Source organism: Setaria viridis, chromosome 6, assembly GCF_005286985.2.
Source record: "Setaria viridis chromosome 6, Setaria_viridis_v4.0, whole genome shotgun sequence".
Lineage (NCBI taxonomy): Eukaryota > Viridiplantae > Streptophyta > Magnoliopsida > Poales > Poaceae > Setaria > Setaria viridis.
In genome coordinates this window covers 12,449,618-12,457,417 of record NC_048268.2, presented here as the reverse complement: position 1 = coordinate 12,457,417, position 7,800 = coordinate 12,449,618, and the positions used below count along the sequence as shown (strand labels likewise).

General features: G+C 41.2%; 1 long non-coding RNA gene across 1 annotated transcript; it reads left to right on the top strand.

Moving 5' to 3' along the window:
- Positions 1 to 2,177: 2,177 nt before the first annotated feature.
- On the top strand, positions 2,178 to 5,097 carry LOC140223071 (uncharacterized). The gene is made up of 2 exons (XR_011898511.1): positions 2,178 to 2,754; positions 4,109 to 5,097. It is a non-coding gene; the product is annotated as an uncharacterized lncRNA (long non-coding RNA).
- The last annotated feature ends 2,703 nt before the right edge of the window (positions 5,098 to 7,800 follow it).

Genomic DNA, 7,800 nt, shown 5'->3' with positions numbered 1-7,800 from the left:
ATATTTTTCCTTCTGAGTAGATTTCTTGTGTTTGATATGTCCCGGAGCAGCAGCCAAAAAAGAGCTTGTGTTTGTTTTTCACATTGAACTTCCGCATCCATTTAAAGAGTGGTGAAGCTGGCTTAAAACCTGATAGGCTTGTGTTGGCTTTTTTACTTGTGAAGTCAGATGAGCCACAAATATATGTCCATCTATCGTTCTGCAACGGTTCTATTTGAACTGAATGGAGAAGGCCTTAAAGTTCAGTCCATTATGAGGAGGCCTATGCTGACAAGGGCAACCAGAAATTTCTGATGGGTGAGTGGGACAGAAAGGTTTTGGCTGAAATCTTGACATTTTTGGCATATGAGTAAAGTTGTGAAAATCTCCAGTGCAGGACACCCAGATCCCAAAGATCTTGCCAAAATTAAACTGAGTTCCCCGCTGCACTTTACAGGATGCAATCATGAAATAATTGTCAGAGAGGGAGATTACGTCTCTCCACCAGAATGGTCCCACTAAATGTCTAGCATGTGGAGGGGCTCCTTTCTTTATAGACATTGCCATGTAAGGTGCACCCAGGGTAGGTCTTCATGGTTGTAGAACTTATGAAGGAATTTTAGAAGCAGGGCAGTGTTTTGAGTTCTGAAGTTGATGATTCCCAGGCCACCTTCCTCCTTAGATTTGCAAGCATGCGTCCAAGCAACCAAGCACCCACCCTTCTTAGTCAGATTTTCTATATTTGTCAATTTGATTGATTATATCAACTGGAAACTTCATTGCACACAGATAGAAAGTAGGCATTGATGAATATACTGTGTTTACCAGGACGAGCCTTCGTGAGTAGGTAAAGAATTTGGATATTCCTATAAGATGCTTCTCCATTCTGGTAAGGATGGGCATAAAGTCCAAGACACCGGATCTTGTTGTTCCAAGGGGCAATCCAAGGCATCTTATCAATTTGGCATTCCAATGCCAAAGCCAAATCCTCCATTTTACTGTCCTCCATATTAATAGGAGCCAAGAAAGATTTATTAAAGTTGACCTTTAAACCTGTAGAGAGAGAAAATGTTGTAAGAAGGTCTTTAAGGCTCAAAAGTTGTGCCACCTCAGCTAGAAGTACAAGGAGTGTATCATGAACATATTGGGTTACTCAAAAATCTCCTCCAAAATCATTGCCAAGTGGGTGACTATGATTTCTCTAGGATGCATCATTTATAATTGACTAAAGAAGGTCCGCTACTAATACATTATACAAATAACAAGGGAGATAAGGGTCTCCCGGTCTGACACCTCTCATACATCTGAAAGGCTTGCCAGGAACATAGTTCAAGAAAACACTAGAGGAACCTGTAAACAGTATATTTCTTATCCAGGTAATCCATTTCTTGGAAAAACCTTTATGCTGCATCACATTCAATATTACTTTATGTTTTACCTCGTTGGCAGAGTATGAAAGTTCCTTTTTCTTGTGTTGGCACAGGTGGAGTAACTTGAAGGCTCAAGCAAGACAATCATGAATAGTCATGCCTTTTATGAAACCATACTAGTTGGTGTGAACCACTTGTAGTATGAATTGCTAAAACTTTCATTTCTTCATTAAAGGTTCTTTAATTCTTTGCATCGAAAGATCACGATGTCCTAGGCTACACGAATATCTTTAGATTTGAATTGATCTCGTGGATAACTTTTCAAAACTCCATTTTCTTCATGCTTAAGTCTCCCATTGAATGTAGACACCCTAGGATCATGGGTTGGGCTATGAAAGCCCACATGGCTCATTAGGGGGTCGGCTGGCCTTCCTCCGCTAAGCTCGATTCCTTCGGATCTGTGCTTTTAAGTGGATCTTGTACAAATCATCCCGCTTGGCCCGTATTTCTTGTCATTTTGCAATATTATCAAAAATATGAGACACATGTGAATATGGAGTTCTTTTAGTGTCAAGTGATGGATTAGTATATATACGAATCAATATAAAAAACACCACTAAAATAGCACCAAGGTGTCATTAGCAAGTCTTAACACCTTGCCATCATAAACCATGTTCACGCAAGATGTCCATAAACATATTAACTTTTTCACCAAAAGGCAGGTGGCTGCAGCCATATGCACAACTGTGCAATCACGAGACATTTGGCTTCCAGCAGGAGCAAAACACGGCATTCGGTTAGCTAGGAACACGGCAAAACACTTGTTCATTAGAATATCTCTTTTTGGCTCCTAGAAAAAAAAAGAATATCTCTTTTCCACAATCGGTTAGCTAGGCGACAAAAACCTAGCACGCAACCGTGCCTACGTGTTTGGTGAGATAGAGCGGCACTTGAATCCATACTATGCTACCAATATCTCGTTGTAGACTCAAACATTAATTGCTATGATAAATTTAGATACATTACATCTATATAAATACATGCACCATCCTTGCATAATATATACTTATATAATTGGGACTACACCAAAATCCTTGGAAGGGCACCAAAAATTTAGACTCCCTGTGGCACATAATCTTTGTGCCATGGCTCCTACAAAACGCTCAGATGCCTTACTTCCATCCCCATCACCATGTTCTTCCTCATCAAAGCCCTGCAAAATGGCAAATACACCATCGAGCTAGAACAGGCAAGGCAAGATTCTCTCTTAGGGCTTGAGCAGAGTATGCATCCAGAATGGAGACAGGAACCACAAATTGTGAACGGAATTGTGCGGACAACAAGAGCGGCGATGAGATCACCGTCATCGAATATGCTCCAGCTTGGACCGTCACTGCCGCTTCAGGTGAGATCAAGTTTCTATCCACGAAGTCAGCTTTATTTTGGTGTTTTCCTTTGCCCCCTTTATGTCCTTTTTTTCAACAGGAAAGTGTGGAGGGAATTCCCCACAGGATAGTCCTTTTCATTTTTATTAGTAAATAAACAGTATGTACATGGTAGTTTAGTAAGTTTACAAAAGCTTCTCCTCTTTTCAGATGGTCATAAGTAGTGTTGGTATTTGAAGTTTGAGTGTTGCATGCTGCGTTTTGCTTATGGGTGGAAAGTGTTTATTTGATATATTTAGCACTTTAAAAATCTAGAAGTTTGTAGCAAAAAATTAGCAATGACAATATTGATTTCCAAATTTGTTGTGACTGAAGGTTTTGTATCTTAGATTGTGAGGTTTGTACATGTTGCCTATGTTTGATCCTTTCTCTATCAAGCCTCACTTGTACCAAACAACTTTTGAACCTTTGCTTTCTCACCTTTTATTCCCAATAGATTTTTGTTGTGTCTGGGTTCTGTCTATGTTGTTGCTCAGGTAGAAAATACAACACCGTATGAGCATGGTACTAGTTATCGTGAGTGGGGTTACTACTTTATTGTAATACTTGAAAATAAAAATATGTCCCATAGAGCTGTGTGGATACTGCTTTATCTAAAATAAATTCTAAGAAACGAATTTAGCAATGTTTTTGGTACTGCTCCTTTTGTCATATATATGATATAGAAGCCATTTATAGGTAACTTGAATTCTATTCCTGAGTATAATACTACTGGTTTCAAACATTTTAGAATTGGAATATAGGGCATATCAAACAATGCATGTGAGCGAACTATCATAGCGTCCATTTTAGAACTTTTCCTGTAGAATCGAAGCTCCCCTCCACATATTGATAAAATAAAAAATGAACATGATGTATATCCTATCACTGCCGGGGAATTTGCCTTCAGTACCGGGTCCAAACCCCCCTTTAGTACCGGTTGTGCAACCGGTATTGCTAAGTCGGTACTAAGGGGGTCCTTTAGTATCGGTTCAAATAACTGGTACTGAAGGACCCCTTAGTACCCCAACCGGTACTAAATTGGGTGCCACGTCCCGCGTGGTAGAGGCCAATTTAGTACCAATTGGTATTACCAGTACTACAGCCTTCTCTATTTTTCCTCTTCTTTTCTCATTTTCTTTTCTATTTCTTTATTCTATATTCGTATTTATTTCCTAAGTTCTAATACACAATATATATAGTTGTATTTGATCCAAAATATTACATTTGAGATAATATTATACATAGACATATTGTGCATACACATATATGAATAATATTACATTGCATAAACTTTCCAAGTTCAATATTTTGGATCAACTATTATGAACCCAGGTCCTGTTGGTGATGCAAATTTGATCCATCATTATGGAACTCTCCTGCTGGATTTCTCTTATGCAAAAGGGTAAGCCCGAAGAAGGGGAGCATTGCTGGTTGTGGCCGCGCAGCATAGCCGTCGCTCTGTGTTCCAACATCAAACCAAGCACCGTTGAATGCCATTGGAGCGAGTCGAGGACGACTTGCACCGTTGAATGATGAGGACATCACTTGCTCGGATACAATCACATTAGTAAATTTTGATTCAATGGTGAACCAATTCTTTATCAAAATTGTATTTGATACATTTGATGAATTGATGCTGCACCATGATGTGTGTTCATTGTCATTTTCAGAAATACATACGTGGATCAAAAAGAGTGTTAAAAACACATGGAAGGCATGGAGGACCAAAGAAGTTGATTGGGGGCCAAGTCCAAGTATTCCCAATATCGTCCACTAGACCACCACATCACTTTTGGCCCAAGGAAAGAAAGAGATCAAATCCAACACGTTTTGGGGCTGGATTTGGAATGCAGCACTGCACTAACTTGCGACGGCGGCCACGACTTCATCCGGACTCCGTTTTGGATATTGAAGTACTCATTGGAATCCTTTTGAAGTTTATGTTCATATGGATCTAGACTCATGTCCATACCTTTCCTGAGGCGGTTGCCATGATCAAATTACTACCAAGAGATTTTTCCGTCAAATGTGTTGCGTCGCCTTATTTTGACTCGATGGGCCTTGTATCAAGTCGGGTCCAATAAGGATGTGTCCTAGGGTTAGAGCACGACACTAGACCCCCCTGATCATCCTCCTAGGTATTAATAAGGATTAGAGCTGCCACAAACAGATTGGGTTTTATTTTGTTGAAAGTTTAGCCATTGCTACTTCGTTGTAGACGCGTGTGTCGATTAGACCATCCGTTCTACTCGATTCAGAACCCTAACTTTGTGATTTTAGATTCGTTTTCATCTCCATATTTGATTGAGTTGCTTGTTCTACTTGTTCGTGGTTGTTCCTCGATTGCTTGCAGGAATTACCCTAGTGGTCTGGTTCTTCGTGCTCCACAAAATCGCGACGACCATTGGAGGTGGTGTATCGGTTGCTAAGGTGCAGCATTCTTGGATGGTTGTAGTCAGGTCGTGAACGTCGTCTCCATCCCCAAATTGAGTTATCCATCTTCTCTCATCGAAAGATCCAGAATCAACCCTAGCGGGTTTTTATCAGTTTTACTACCTCGTTCAGAAGAAATCCACTGAGTTGTTCTTGAATTGCCATGATTTTTTCCTTCTCAAGGAGTTCTTCTTTCATGTGCATAATCTATGTCATTAGCAAAGGTTATTATATTAGATCAATGGATCTGCATAATTAGAACTAATTTATTGTTAAGAAATTTGTATACGTACTCTGAATTCGTGGTCGTTTATATGCTTGGGACCTATAAAGCCATGGATGAACTCACACATGTAGTATCCACATAAATTATTCCCCGAATTCTATTTCAAACACTATATATGTCAAAAAAAAGTTATGAAATATTTGTTGTGTTCAAGGAAGTGACATGAGATGTGCAAATTCAATACATACCGGGAATTCAGAGTGGATCTGAAGTTGCTCCTTGAATTCACCTGAATGATGTTGACGGAAGGGAACCCATGCTCTATTAAGCATGTCTATGAGGTCGACGTATTGATCTCTTGGTTTCCTCAGAGAGTCCAGGATATAGACCATGCTTTGATCAACCACGATAACAAGGAATATCCAGTATATGCATAATAAAAAGATATTTAGTCTTATTTTTAAATGCTAGTTCAAAAAATATAAGAGATGGGAACATGCTCACTTGAAGTTGTCGGCAGAAGTATGTACTTCTTGTAATGTTGATTGTCCAAGAACTTTTATATATATTCTTCAAGGTCTGATTTGGTTTATCTCTTACAGTTTATAACATCCGGGTCCATGAAGTCGATGTCAGAGTATCCTTTCCTCCGACAAGTTTGAACCTTCATCCTGCATGATACAAAATAGAATAGGAGATAAGACATCGCACAATGACTAGAGTGGGGATTTTGAAGTTAGAGCAAATTAAACACTTACGGAACCCAGGAACTAATGAGTGATTTGTCATGTGCATCTTGATTGTAAAAGAAATAGAGTTTCTTCGGCGGCACATTTATAATGGCTTCCCCATGTAAATAATGTTGATCTCCAATTTGAAGTTATAGCATGAGTAAACCGTTGGCTGAAGCTCCATGTACCATTGGTGCAATTTGTACATCTTCGTTGGAAGATAGTCCACCAACTATGGCAACATAGGTGCAATTTGTACATCTTCGTTGGAAGACAGTCCACCAATTGTGGCAACATAACTGGTTTCCCTAACTCAAATGTCCATTTAGCAGCCCTAGGATGTTTTGGGATGTGATCCTCCCCTCGAAGTTGAGCTCGGGTGAGATTTGTATCTTTGGTGAATTGAAGCAGGTTCTGATCAAACTCTGAAAGCACCTGGAGCAGGGCAACTGATTGGTTGGATTGGGTTCCAAACTGTGGAATAGTTTGTCAGGCATACATCCCCAGGCCCACGAGTAGGCCTTGTACGGCCCACTCGGGGACGTACTCAGAAGAGATCAGTATATGGAAGGCTACACCACATGGTAACATAGCCTCCACAGACCCCTGAAGACTAGTTGGAAGATACAAGGAAACTATACTGACTAGGAGTAGAAATCTGTAACCTTGTCCGACTAGGACTCCACCCTGTAACCCTGCTCCCCCGGCTATATAAGGGCGGGCAGGGACCCCCTCAAAAGAGAAGCGAAGAAGTTCAATACAATCAACATACAGGACGTACGGTATTACGCGATCTAGCGACCCGAACCTATCTAAATCGTGTTCCTTGCATCACCATTGGCTCCTTGATTCTCGACGACACCCACCGTACAAAAGACCACCTAGGGTACCCCCTAGGCAGGTTGCCAGTCAAAAACACCAACAGCTGGCGCGCCAGAGAGGAGCGGTCGCCGAGTTTCTCCGCGCGAGTTCGATGGCATCCGTTGTTATCAAGCCTGTTTTCACCTTTGAGGCAGGCGCAACCTTTGTTTTGTGATCCTGGCGTTGCGTCGCCGATGGTGTTGGATCGTTTCGGCGTCATATCATCAGCATCCACGTGAAGGAACCTCTCGACGAAAGCTTTCCCCAGCAAGAAATAGAAGGTTTCTCCGAGAATAACCAAGTTTTCAACATCAACAATAGCGAGTTCAACTATGGCTCGGACTCGACCCCAACTCGAACTAGTCAGCACGAGCTGAAGCCCTAGTGACCTTGCAAGTCGATTTCAACTCGAAGATGATTCCCGTACGGACTCCGCAACTCAGCCAAGGTCCACCAAAGTCTCCTTACTCGAACCTAACCCAAACACGGGAAAGTTAAGGATCGCGACTATGACTCGGACTATGTCCAAGAAATTCCATTATTAGGCCCAGCTCAAGGTTTGGTAGTCACTTCAACCCTACAAGGAAGATTCGTTTATTAGCCAGGGATGAAGCCATCTTTCCTTGCCCATGACAACGAGCCACGCCTTATCGCTCACATAGACAACCTCCCGTATCAAGAAGGCGTCCCGCTCACTTCAAACCGCGAGGAAAGCACTACAGAAATTGCAACTTCAAGCTCTAGAAGCTACTACCCAGATAGAGAAATTTTCA